The 13,965-nt window shown below is 40.9% G+C and overlaps 1 pseudogene; it reads left to right on the top strand.

Annotated features, from left to right (window-relative positions):
- The first annotated feature begins 10,069 nt into the window (after positions 1–10,069).
- Positions 10,070–11,938, top strand: LOC113704643 (cytidine deaminase 1-like; annotated as a pseudogene).
- The last annotated feature ends 2,027 nt before the right edge of the window (positions 11,939–13,965 follow it).

The raw sequence follows: 13,965 nt of genomic DNA, 5'->3' as shown, positions 1-13,965 counted from the left end.
TAAGATAAAAAAGTGCTTACACTTGCACTCCCTAATACCAACATTCATACTTTTTACCAATACCATTAAAATGTAATCAATTGAAGTGTTTTATTTATTTTAATTAGTGCCACTTAAAATGCAATAATTCTAATTAAAAGACATGAGGGTAATTTAGGAATAACAAAAACTAAGATAAAAAAGTGCTTACACTTGCACTCCCAAATACCAACATTCATACTTTTTATATAGTAATGATTGTTTAATTGTTTTTAGTTGCATATCGGTGAAATCCCCCTCTTACCAATTGGAATTTAAAAGAGACAAATATCTCCAGTCCCTGAGAAGACGACCCTACTTGCCACTGTCTACTATTTAGTAAATTTCGTCAATTAATTAATTTTGGTATATCGGATTAAGCAAACTCTTCGGAAACAGGATGAATCAAGTAACCCATTGCACACCTAGAGTCCCTGCTCCAGTACCTAGGATTAATTTTTGACTGCTTTTAGTGGTAGTTAGGTTCTATTTTTATTATTGCACAGGTTCGACACCTGTCAATTTTTGGCACCGTTGCCGGGGACCGGCGTTATTTATTTGTCCCTTTTTAAATCTAATTTGTTTTTGCTTTCTTTCTGGTATTTTTCTAGTTTATGCCTCGTTCTTCTCGTACAGGCGAACTAATTTTCGATCCTGAAGTAGAGAAGACTGCGCGCCGAACTAGGAAAGAGACCAGACATCTCAGAGAGGAGCAATCCAGTGTGGCATCTCAAAGACTAGATCCAGAGGCTGAGTTGACAGATTTACGTGGCGAAAATTCGAGTGATTCGTACCAAGAGAACGTCGCCATGGCAAACACACAAACATTAAGGGAGTTGGCTGCTCCAAACTTGAGCCAACAACCTCTTTGCATAACTTTTCCTCGCCTTAGTGAGAATGCAGCTTTTGAATTAAAACCTGGTCTAATACATTTGTTACCTACTTTTCATGGTCTGCCAGGAGAGGAACCCCACAAACACATGCAGGAATTTGATGTGGTGTGTTCGAGTATGAAGCCTTCGGGAGTAACTGATGAACAAATTAAATTAAGGGCCTTCCCTTTTTCTCTCAAGGATTCGGCAAAGGACTGATTATACTGTCTACCTGCAGGCATTATCACCACGTGGCCAGAGATGAAGAAATTTTTTTTTGAGAAATATTTCCCTGCATCCAGAGCTGCTAGTTTGCGAAAGGAAATATGTGGCATCAAACAATTTCACGGGGAATCCTTGTATGAATATTGGGAGAGGTTCACCAGGCTGCGCACCCGATGTCCTCATCACCAGATAAGTGATCAACTGCTGATTCAGTACTTCTACGAGGGGCTACTGATGAACGATAGAAATATCATTGATGCAGCGAGTGGAGGTGCATTGGTGAATAAGACTACCCAAGAGGTTTGGGAACTAATCGAGCGAATGGCAGAGAACTGCCAACAGTTTGGTACGAGGGAGGATATTCCTACAAGAAAGGTCAACGAGGTAAGTTCATCTTCCATTCAACAGCAGTTATCTGAATTAACCTCATTTGTTCGACAGATAGCTGTAGGAAATGTACAGCAGGCCAAAGTGTGTGGGATTTGTACGAACATTGGTCATACCACTGACTCGTGCCCACAGTTACAAGAGGAGGGAACTGAGCAAGCAAACATGGCTGGTAACATGCCCATGCCACGTAGACAGTATAACCCCTATTCCAACTCATACAATCCGGGTTGGAGGGATCATCCAAATCTGAGCTATAGGGGAAATAAGCAACAAAATTTCATCCCTAATAAACAGCAGGGCTTCCAGCAACAATATCAAACAAGGAACCAACCCTCCTCTGCCTCGGGTATGTCCCTAGAAGACATGGTTAAGAGCATAGCCTCTAATACTATGAAATTTCAGCAGGACACTGAGGCCAGCAGTCAAGAGATGAAGTATGCAAAACTTGGAAAATCAGATGAGTCAATTGGCCTCAATTGTCAACCGACTGGACTCCCAGGGAAAGGAAAAACTTCCATCCCAACCTGAGGTGAATCCCAAGAATGTAAGTGCAATGACCCTCAGGAGTGGGAAAGAGGTTGAAGGACCAGCACCAGTGGCTCTGAAGGACAAGAATGAGGACCGCATTGAGAAGGAGCTTGAGGAAGAAGGAATGCCCGGCATAAATAAAGAGGTAATACGTACCCCAGTGGTTCCAGTTAAGCCTAACCCACCACCTTTTCCTAGCAGGTTGGAAAGGCCTAAAAAGCAAGACAAGGAAAAGGAAATTCTGGAGATGTTTAGAAAGGTGGAGATAAATATCCCCTTACTTGACGCAATTAAGCAAGTACCCCGGTATGCCAAATTTTTGAAGGACCTATGCATCAATAGGAAGAAATTGAGGGGAGATGAAAGGATAATTGTGGGAGAGAACGTATCTGCAGTGCTTCAAAGAAAACTTCCGCCTAAATATGGAGACCCAAGTATGTTCACTATGCCTTGTAAAATAGGGAACACTAGCATTAGGAATGCCATGTTAGATCTAGGAGCCTCTATAAATGTGATGCCCAAGGCTATTTATGCTTCTCTAAATTTGGGTCACTTAAAGGAAACTGGCATTATAATTCAATTGGCTGATAGGACTAATGCTTATCCCGATGGAGTGATAGAAGATGTGTTAGTGCAAGTGAACAATTTAGTGTTCCCCGCTGATTTTTATATTCTTGATATGGGTGATGAACGTTCTCCAAATCCATCACCAATTTTGTTGGGGAGGCCTTTCTTGAGCACGGCTCGTACAAAAATTGATGTTAGTGAGGGCACCCTAACGATGGAATTTGATGGAAAAATAGTTCATTTTAGTATTTTTGAGGCCATGAAATATCCGTGTCATTCTAATGCTATTTTTGCTGTGAGTGTAATTGACCCTTTGGTGCAAGAAGTATTTGAGATTAATAGCAGGGATGAATTGGAGATAGCAATCACCAAACATTTGGATCTGGAAGCAACCTGTGAAATGGAGTTAGGTGTCAGTTTGCAAAGAATGGTTGGAGCCTTGCATTCACTAGGCCAAAGTTTTCTAAGGTATGATGTCGCTCCTATGTTTGTGCCTGAACCACACCTAAAGCTATTACCTTCTATCATGCAGGCACCTGAAGTGGAGTTAAAACCTCTGCCCGAGCATTTAAAGTATGCCTATCTAGGTGAAAAAGAGACGTTACCAGTGATAATCCCATCCAAATTATCACCCAGGGAGGAGGATAAGCTGCTACGGGTTTTAAGGGAGCATAAGGAAGCTATAGGTTGGACAATTGCGGACATAAAGGGTATAAGCCCCTCCGTGTGCATGCATCGAATTCGCCTGGAAGAGGATGCTAGGCCGATAAGACAACCACAAAGGAGATTGAACCCCATCATGATGGAAGTGGTCAAGAAAGAGGTAATCAAGCTTCTGGACGTAGGAATTATTTTTTCTATCTCAGATAACCCATGGGTGAGTCCAGTCCAAGTGGTGCCAAAGAAAGCAGGGGTAACTGTGGAAGAAAATCATGAAGGGGACCTCGTTCCAATTCGAAAGCCTACGGGTTGGCGCCAGTGCATCGATTACCGCAAATTGAACGCGGTGACCAAGAAGGATCATTTTCCTCATCCATTCATCGATCAAATAGTTGAAAGGTTAGCTTGTCGTGCCTATTATTGTTTTTTAGATGGTTTCTCTGGTTATTTTCAGATAGCAATTGCACCAGAGGATCAAAAGAAAACAACTTTCACTTGCCCCTTTGGCACTTTTGCCTATCGAAGAATGCCATTTGGATTGTGCAATGCCCCTGCAACATTTCAGAGGTGCATGATTAGCATTTTTTCTGAGTATGTGGAGAGAATAATCGAGGTATTCATGGATGACTTCAGTGTCTATGGTGATAGTTTTGACGATTGCTTAGATAACCTGACATTGATTTTAAAAAAATGCATTGAGACTAACTTAGTGCTCAATTGGAAAAAATGCCACTTTATGGTTGAGCACGGGATAGTTCTAGGACATGTAGTGTCGTCTAGAGGAATTGAGGTTGATAAAGCTAAAATAGATGTGATATCTGCTTTACCTTACCCCGTAACTGTACGGGAAGTTCGTTCTTTTCTAGGACATGCAGGTTTCTATCGCAGATTTATCAAGAATTTCTCAAAGATCGGGGCACCACTTTTCAGGCTTTTGCAAAAGGATGTCAGTTTTGAATTCAACGAGGAGTGCAAAGAAGCGTTCGAGAAGTTGAAAAAACTACTCACTTCTTCACCTGTCATCCAACCCCCTGATTGGAATCTCCCATTCGAAATTATGTGTGATGCCAACGACCACTCCGTGGGAGCAGTTTTGGGACAAAGGGTGGAGAAAGCGGCGCACGCAATATATTACTCCTCTAGAGCTTTAAATGGCGCCCAACTAAATTACTCCACTACGGAGAAAGAACTCTTAGCTGTTGTTTTTGCTTTAGAAAAGTTTAGACCTTATTTGCTAGGTGCTAAAGTAATTGTGTAATCTGACCATGCAGCTTTGAGGTATTTGCTGACCAAGAAGGACGCTAAACCCCGTTTGATAAGATGGATATTGGTCCTGCAGGAATTTGACTTGAAAATCAGAGATAAAAAAGGAGCAGAGAATCTAGTAGCTGACCACCTAAGTCGAATACTGGTAGCGGAGGAGGAATTACCATTAAGGGAGTCTTTTCCTGAGGAACATTTACTTTCTATTAATTCATCCCCTCATTGGTTTGCAGATATTGTGAATTATTTGGTTACTGACAAATTGCCCGCAGGTTGGCCCAAGGCGAAAAGGGACAAACTAAAAAGCAATGCAAAGGACTATGTCTGGGATGATCCCTATCTTTGGAAACATGGTGCCGACCAAATCATTCGTAGATGTGTAAGTGAAAATGAATTCCAATCTATTGTAGTTTATTGTCACTCTTTTGCATGTGGAGATCACTTTGGACCAAAGAGGACGGCTCGTAAGGTTCTAGAGAGTGGATTCTATTGGCCGACCCTCTTTAAGGATGCCTACTTGTTTTGTAAGTCATGTGATAAGTGTCAACGAGTATGTAATATTTCTCGTAGGGATCAAATGATCCAAACCCCAATGATTTTTGTTGAGATTTTTGACGTTTGGGGTATTGACTTTATGGGCCCTTTTCCTTCGTCTTATGGTTTTCTGTATATATTGCTTGCCGTAGACTATGTTTCGAAATGGGTGGGAGCAAAACCCACCCGTACTAATAATTTCAAAGTGGTTGCAGAATTTGTAAAATCTAATATTTTTGTCCGCTTTGGGATGCCGCGAGCAATTGTAAGTGATAGGGGTACCCATTTCTGCAACAAGACGATTGCTGCACTTTTCAGGAGGTACGGTGTCTTGCACAAAGTCTCAACATCTTACCATCCTCAGACAAACGGTCAGGCAGAGGCATCAAATCGGGAGATCAAGTCGATTTTGGAGAAGATGGTTCGACCCGATAGGAAGGATTGGAGTATGAGACTTGAAGATGCCTTATGGGCATATAGAACGGCGTACAAGACGCCAATCGGCATGTCCCCTTATCGTTTGGTATTTGGAAAGCCCTGTCACCTCCCCGTCGAGTTCGAACATAGAGCATTTTGGGCGGTCAAGCAATGCAACTTGAATATTGAGGAGGGCGGAAGTCAAAGGAAGTTACAATTACAAGAATTGGAGGAGATTCGCAATGAAGCATATGAGAATGCTGTGATTTACAAGGAGAAGAATAAGATATTTCATGACCGGCAGGTCTCTAGGAAGACGTTTGAATGTGGGCAAAAAGTTTTACTGTACCACTCGAAATTGAAGTTATTTCCAGGTAAGTTACGTTCTCGTTGGATCGGTCCCTTTGTTGTAACTAATGTCTTTGATTATGGTGCAGTGGAGATCCAGAGTCTAAGGACGGAGAAGAAATTTGTGGTGAATGGTTATCGTCTCAAACCATATTATGATGGGGCTCCGGTTGAACGGGTAGAGACGATGCATTTGGAGGACCCGATTTGCTTGGTTTAAGCAAATTATGGGATATGTCTAGCCAAAAACACTAAAGAAAGACGCTCTTTTGGGAGGCAATCCGAATATTGATTTTATTGTTTTTAGTTGTTTATTTCTTTCGTTTTGTCGTTTCTCCGTTGGGTAGTATAAATGCTAATATCTCCTCCACTGTGACCAGGAAGTGAAATCTTGGCGTGCCCTCGCGGTAATTGTGTCTCCTGAGGTCAGAGGACGAAGACCAATCTTGGCGTGCCCACGCGGTTGGCGTGCCCACGCGGTGTTTGTGTCTCCTGAGGTCAGAGGATGTTTTGTAATCTTGGCATGCCCACGCGGTGTTGGACGACCCAAACCATGTTTTTGCAAAAAAAAAAAATTTATTAATTATTCAGTATTATTATTATTATTATTACTAGCATCAAAAGAAAAAGAAAAGATTATTTTCTTTCCAATCCAAAGAAAAAAAAAGAAAAAAATTTATTTTATTATTACAAAAAAAAAATTATTTAAAAAAAAGGGGGCAATTTCCAATTTGGACGATTTACGCTGGAATAATTTTTGGAAAAAAAAAATTCCCTTTTCTATTTTCTTCTTTTTCTTCTTTTTCTTTTCTTTCTTTCTTTCTTTCTTTCTTCTTCTTCTTCTTCTTCTTCTCCGATGCCCCTGCTTTCCCTTTTTCCTTCTTTTCCTTTGTTCGTCCGCCGCCGCCGCTGGCTCCTCTTCCAGAGCTCGCGGCCACCTCCATCCGACGCAACCAGCCGCCGCTAGCCCTTTCTCTTCCATCGCCGACTTCCACTGGACGCCGCCCGTGAGCCAGCCCAAGCTGCTCCCGCGCTCGGCCCTTGCGGCTTCTCTCTGCCAAGCTCCATCTCGACCAGCAGTCCAGCTCGCCGCGCCTCTCTTCGCTTTCACCGCGCGACCCCAGCGCCACCACAGCCCTCGAGCGCGGTCTCCTCTCCCTCGACCTCACTTCGCCGCGCGTGGCCAAACCGACCCCAGCGCCGCCACAGCCCACGACATGATCCTCCATCGCGCGACCTTGTCCTGGCCGGCCCTCCACCTGCGCGCTCGCGGCCACCACCAGCTCTCAGCCAGGTTGCACGCCACCACGCTGCTGTCGGCCACCTCCACCTGCGATCAACCTCGTGTGCCACCAATTCTGACCCATCGACGCCGCGCCTCCCTCCAGCCAACTCCACCTCAGCACCGCCAAGCTCCACCGCCAGTCCACACAGCGCAAGCCACCTGTCAAATTTCTTTGACAGGTGGAGGTATTGAATTCTTTGACAGGTGGTTGTTAGGTTCTATTTTTATTATTGCACAGGTTCGGCACCTGTCAATCATGTTTTGGATGAACCAGCACTGAAACAAATGCACTAATGTGGGTGGAATTTAAGAATTTAGTTTTGTCTATCATGCATGTCAGTTACTCTCCTTTATGCGTCATGATTGCTAACATCGGTGCACTCTCTTTAAACTTGTGATTCCACCAGGATGAAAAGATTGCTCTCTCTGAAGTTCATTGTTGAAAATGCATTGGACATTTTACCTTCGATACCACATGCAGCAATTCTAGAAACCTTTTCTATAAGACTTTGAACCAGCAATTCTCTACTGCACTCTTTCCTCCTGCACTTAGCAGGCAGATTTTTGTGTCTCTCCCTGAGATGAACATAGATTAGATTTTTATAGCTGGTATTCATTAATTTTTGTTTTGCATTTCCTACAAGTTACCCATCAATATGAAATACACACTAGAAGTTTAGTTTGTTGATTTTATATATCTGCTTTTGTGGATGTAAGATGTGATTGCTAAAGGGATCAGCTCCCTAGCTTATGATTCTAGAGGGATAAATAGTTGCTCCAAAGTTTAATCGCCTCTTGAAGGTGCATTTATCAAGCTTCTTGAACCATTTGATTAGTGATTTGTTCGATAAGTCTTGTAAATGATGGGTTTCTGTCTCACTTTTCCTTGGTTGTGATTTTCAAGTCGTAAACATTTTAGGAGTTTCCCAGAGCTGTTGGTCATCAAATTGGTTTTTTGATTCTAAGAGTTCGGTAAGTTAAGATAGATTGCTCTTCTTTTACTAAAATTTGACTTTTAACTACTTTGATTCTGAACATATTACAACCAAAACTTGAGAAATCTTCTCATAATGGAAATGTTTTTGGGAGCAGCCATGGAAGATGTACTGTTCATGCAGTGAAGCTGCACAGACTTGTTATAGTATCTTCTAACACAATCAAGTCTAAGCTGCAAGTTTTGAAGCATATTGCTATGGTTAGTCAAGACTGCCAAGCATACTGGTTGGCTGCTGCTACTTGCTGCAATTATTTCATTCGCTATGATGAAGGCTATTAAGCTCATTTTGCCTTCTATACTTGGTTGCTCCTCTCTTCATGTTAAGTTCTTATTTTAGTGTTTCAAATACAACAAAAATGTCATGCAACTAGGCGCTGGCTTTGTTCTTGACTACATACTGTCTCGAGTCTCTTAAGTTTGAGTTTTTGTGTTTTGCAGTGATTTTGCACTCAGAGATCAACATTAACCTTGATAGCTCGGTCTTACTATCATTTGTAATGAAAGTCCTATGATCCCTTGCTGAACCAGATCCTGTTTCAATCAGATCAGATGAAAACATCCGGGATGGAATTCCCTTTTGCTCTCTGCCTCGGATGGCCAAAGCCTGAGATCTTCCCTGTCTGTCTGGTGCTGTTAAACTGTCCAACCAATTCAGCAATTTGTAGACATGTTAATGAGGTGCTATTTTACTTCTTTTGGAACTCAATTTGCCATATCTTCCATACTGCTTGTAGTTCAAAGCAGCAGAAAGATGTGGATTAGCTGAACCCTGATAGGTGCTTGCATCCTTCTTGAAGTTGTATCTTAGCTCTATAACAGGCAGCATATTTTTTCTCACTGTTCTGCAGTCGACTACAAGTTGTGCCCGATGATACTTTTTCCATTGCTCTTTGTATCTGTAAATCTCAGACAGGACTCAGAGCACAAGAATCAGTCAGCTTGAGCCCTTCTATTTATGTTAAATCAGAGGGCAATTTAGAAAACTGAATTGAGGCACCAATTTCTATTCAAGAGAGGATCCCACTTGGTGGATGGGAACGTCGGAGAGATGAAATTATGGAAATCAATTGAACAGGATCAAGAATTAAATGGGAACATACAAGGTCAACCGTAATTCATCAAACTGATATTTTACATAGCATCAAACCTTAATTCATCTATTTTTTTCATGTGAATTTACAAATATATAAATAAATAAGTAGAGGAAATGACAATTTGAAAAATAATTATATAAAAAAATCATTCAAAACACTTCCCAGGAATTTCTTGCATATTAGCCTAGTATTGGAAGTTTCATGTCTATTGCCTGCTCTTCTGTGACGTTGTAGCTGGCTCTGAATTAGTTTATAATGCAAACTTTGTTCCACACTGATCATATTGCTGTGCCTTCTTTTGAATGTGTAGCCGCCCTTCCATTGCTATTGCTTGACTACTGCAACAATTGCTATCATTTCCTCAGATATTTGGCTATTCGTGTTGAATGTCGTTAACTAAATGTTACTGTCATGCCTCCCATTATGATGCCCATTCTCTGTTAATTTAATGAAACTGACATCAACTTCCTGATTGAATTCGTATCAGTAAACTCTAGTTGATATGGCATTTTTAATCACAGCTTATCAATCCTTCTTTGTTGGATTCGCGTTTTCATTTGATGTTTATCAATGCCCTGTTTCAAGTAACGAAATGTACAAGATTTTGCAAGAAATCAATAATTATCACGCATCTGATTCTCTTATCAATCCACATCGCAGTCCAATTTCCTCCATCATTTTTCGATCAGGACATCACTTATAGCCATGTATATTGATGGAATTACATGACTATTTTGAATGTGGTATTATTCAAAATTTCATGGGGATTGTATGTAATTTACCCCCTGATATTTGATTGCCAATGCTCTCAGATATTCTCTCTTTACTGGCATGACTCTGTGTATGCGTTTTAAACCGCGGCTTCAGAACAATGCCTACTAATTGCTGTAAATCCTCCTCCTTCTTTGGCTCTGCCTAACCAAACCTGATTGCTGATAATATACAGAGTAGAAGTCAACCCTCAATTTGGTATTTTCTCTATCCTTGGAGGTACTTGTGTTTAAGAAACTTGGAAGTTTGAACAAGCTAGCCAAGAGTCAAAATCCAATGAAGGATTTTGGTCCCTTCAAAACAAATAATATATGTTTTAAGTAATGGAGATGACAACACAAACAAGCGATTAAAAAAGAAGAAGAAGAAGAAGAATCCGAGCATGAACCTGGGAAATTTTTTCCAGTGAAAAGACAAGTGACTTCCCTGGGAAAAGCATATTATACTTTAGTTAAACAAACTCTTCAAATTTTTCAACACTTAAATCTTGTACATAAAACATAACCAAGACATATTGAGTGTGGAAACTAATTATAAATGGGATAGGAGGCTAATAGAAGAGTGTCAAAACTAATTGGGCAAATTATCCAATTGGCCCTTGAACTCTTTGTCTAGGTAAAAATAAGCCCCTCATCTATTTTTTGCTGACTTTAAGCCCTCGAACTTGTAAAATTGGACACCCGTGACCCTTTTAGCCAGTTTCTCCGATTTTGCAACCGGAAGGTCCATTCACACGAATGCCAGTGTGCTTCTTCAAAGGACATTTTTGTCCGCATCTTCTAAGCAAAAAGGGAACAACTCCTCCACCTCCTCCCCACCTTGGTTCAACCAGCCCAGTCCCTTGCTCGTCCTCCCATCTCCAAATTCTCCGTCAGGGCCGTCGACCTCGGCTCCAACAGCCACGTTTTTATAGGCGTCGATCTCGAGTTCCCTGGTCTCCCCTTACATCAATCTGTCCACGCAGAGCAGTTCCTCTGCAACAACCTCGCCGTCCATGGCTGCCCTCGCCTCATTGCTCTCGCCGTCTCCGCCGCCCCTTGTGGCCACTGCCGCCAGTTCTTCCAAGAACTCCGGGATTCTTCCTCTCTCTAAATCCTCATCACCTCTGACCACCCAAATCAAAACTTTTCAAAATTTCCCCTCCTCTTTAAGCCATTGCCGGAATTCTTAACCAACCCATTTGGCCCATGTGATCTGTTGGATAAAGAATCTCCCCTCCTCCTCGAACCCCATAGCACTGGGCTATCTTTTGATACTTCCCGAAAACAGGCAAATTTGTGCAATGGCTATTCAAAAGAATCTGAACTTGATGGGAATTTTAAAAATTTAAGCAATGGGTTTTAGGGAGCGTTGGAAGAAAGTGAGGCCCTTCTGAGGATAGAAGCCTTGGAGGCTGCCAACAAGTCACATGCACCGTATAGCGGGTGCCTATCCGGGGTGGCCCTGATGGATCCCGAAGGGAAAGTGTACAGGGGATCATATATCGAGTCTGCAGCATATAATCCGAGTTTGGGGCTGGTTCATTGCAATTGCTGTGTGATCTCTTCACTTGAACTCGCTCCTACTCCCTGCGCTTATGGATATGGTGGTCTCGCCGGAGACAACTATGGTGGTCTCGCCGAGAATAGCGACTGCAATGGCATCTCCACTGGAAGGTTTGGATGAGAATAGTGTTTTAGCGTCTAATTTTGATAGGACTGGTGTCTAGAGTGGGGGAGAATTGGGCAGTCGAAGGAATAGCTATGATTCTGCTAGTGGGGAGATTCCTGAGAGTGGTGGTATCACTCTCCTGCAGAGAATGAGAAGAGAGAAAGCGGCGGCAACGAGGGTTTTGCAGAAATGGAGGGAAGAAGGTGGAGGAGTTGTTCCATTTTTGTTTAGAAGATGCGGACAAAAATACCCTTTGAAGAAGCACGCTGGCATTCGTGTGAATTGGCCTTCCGGTTGCAAAACCGGAGAAACTGGCTAAAAGGGTCACGGGTGTCCAATTTTACAAGTTCGAGGGCTTAAAGTCAGTAAAAAATAGATGAGGGGCTTATTTTTACCTAGACAAAGAGTTCAAGGACCAATTGGATAATTTGCCCAAACTAATTATAGGTTTTTAAACTACAAAATGGTTATGCGGTAAAACGGCAAACCATAAGAGATGTAAATTGCCCTAATAATTATGCTGTCAGTCTAATTCTCGAGGATTAGTTAGTAAGACCAAATCATTTTTTAATAATTTATGTCTGGATTAACAGATGGCATGATTGATGTTGCCAATGTCATCAACTATGATTGTCATTTCCCCTCTTGGGTCATACCACTATTTCAAGAAGCCTTTGAGATAGCTTTCAAATTTGTCAAATGTGTAAGAAGCCTCGTGGATCGATTACGAAAGACCGCAGTGAAATTGCCAAGCATCTTCTGTGGAATTAATAGCATCCAAATTTGTCATGCAACTATTAATTTACATGAAGTCAATTCTATCCTTATGTCGTAAGAATTAACAAATTAGATTAAAAAAAGGGCTAAATATAAAATAGCTCCTTGTGATTAAGCAAACGTTTACATTAACTCCCTGTGGATTAGAAACCTACATTTTCCCTCCTTATGGAAATTACGAAAGTGAAAGTATTAAATTTGCCATCAAATTTAACAGTCAAAGGAAGATAGTCAAACTTTTTAAATGAAATAATAAGACTACTAAGTCACCCTTTAAAACATTTTGGGTTATAAGAGAATTTTATATTTGGCATTAGTTGAATAGTACTAATTTATGATTGCCATTTTCCCTTTCTTTTTTCCATTTTTGTCGCATTTTAAATCCTTGATTGTCATATTTTATGCAACCCAAGGCTCCTCGCATGTGGATCAAAAGCAGATGAAGGCTGATGAGTGCATATTTTGTGTGTTTTAAGTGTGTTTTATTAATTGGTCTTGGTGTGGTTTAGTCATTTTGATAGCTAATGAATTAGTGAAAATGTACATTTTATGGTTTAAATTGTGAAAATTGCATTTCTACATGTTTAAATGGTGAAAATTTCATGTTTTTATTGAGAAGATATTTGGATGATTATTGATGATTTGAAGTGATTTAAAGAAGATATGAAGTGTAAAATGTTCAATGGAAGAAATGCAAGTTTGACAGCATTGACATTTGTTCGTATTTTGGCAGAGCTACAGGCATTGGATTGAGATGATTCTTGAACCATTTTGAAGCTACAGATAGACCTATATTTGTTATGAAGACATTGAAGTCCAGTTTAGTCATTTTCATTGTCAAAAAGTTGAAATACCGAAGTGAAATTTCATTGTCGAAAGCTAAAACAGGAGATTGACCAGTTGAGGGTATTTTGTCTATTTCTGAGTCCACAAAGCTGAAAATTAGATGATTTTTGATGCATTGAAAAACTAACTCAAAAAGCTACAACTTTCATATTTTTCACAAGAACTAGTTCAGCCTCCATCATCAAGAAATTATCAGTTGAAATTGGTACAAAAATAGAGCAAGAATGAATTCTGCCCAAAAAGTGCAAACCTGTAATGGAGAAAATGTGAGGTGAAATATGCGACCTAAGGTCGTGTATTCGAGGTCACGTATTCTAGTTTTTTTGCTGCAACTTGCTTTACAACTTGTTCTGCATTTATACAACTTTTCCAACTCATCTACAACTCAGAATTTCGGCTCTATCTGACCAACAAGAGTGTGAAAACTTGGAGAACAGCTCTTGATGAGTTTAAAAGCCAACTTTATCAACCCAGAAACAACTCACCTTGAGCTTGAATTCTCTATAAACAGCAATCTTTGGAGAACATTTTCATAACTTTGGACGGCTAGAGAAACTCCACAAAAATGTAGTTTTCAGTAGAATTTCTTTAGTTTTCCTTCTTGTATTTGTAGTTAGACTTAAATGAAAATTGGAGGGGCAAAGATGGTGAGTTGGAATTCATGTGACAAGGGTGAATTCTCTCCTATCACTTTCTTTTTTGTATTTGAGTTCGTGTTAATCT

This window comes from Coffea arabica, chromosome 8e, assembly GCF_036785885.1.
Source record: "Coffea arabica cultivar ET-39 chromosome 8e, Coffea Arabica ET-39 HiFi, whole genome shotgun sequence".
Taxonomy (NCBI): Eukaryota; Viridiplantae; Streptophyta; class Magnoliopsida; order Gentianales; family Rubiaceae; genus Coffea; species Coffea arabica.
This window is presented reverse-complemented; position numbering and strand designations above follow the sequence as displayed.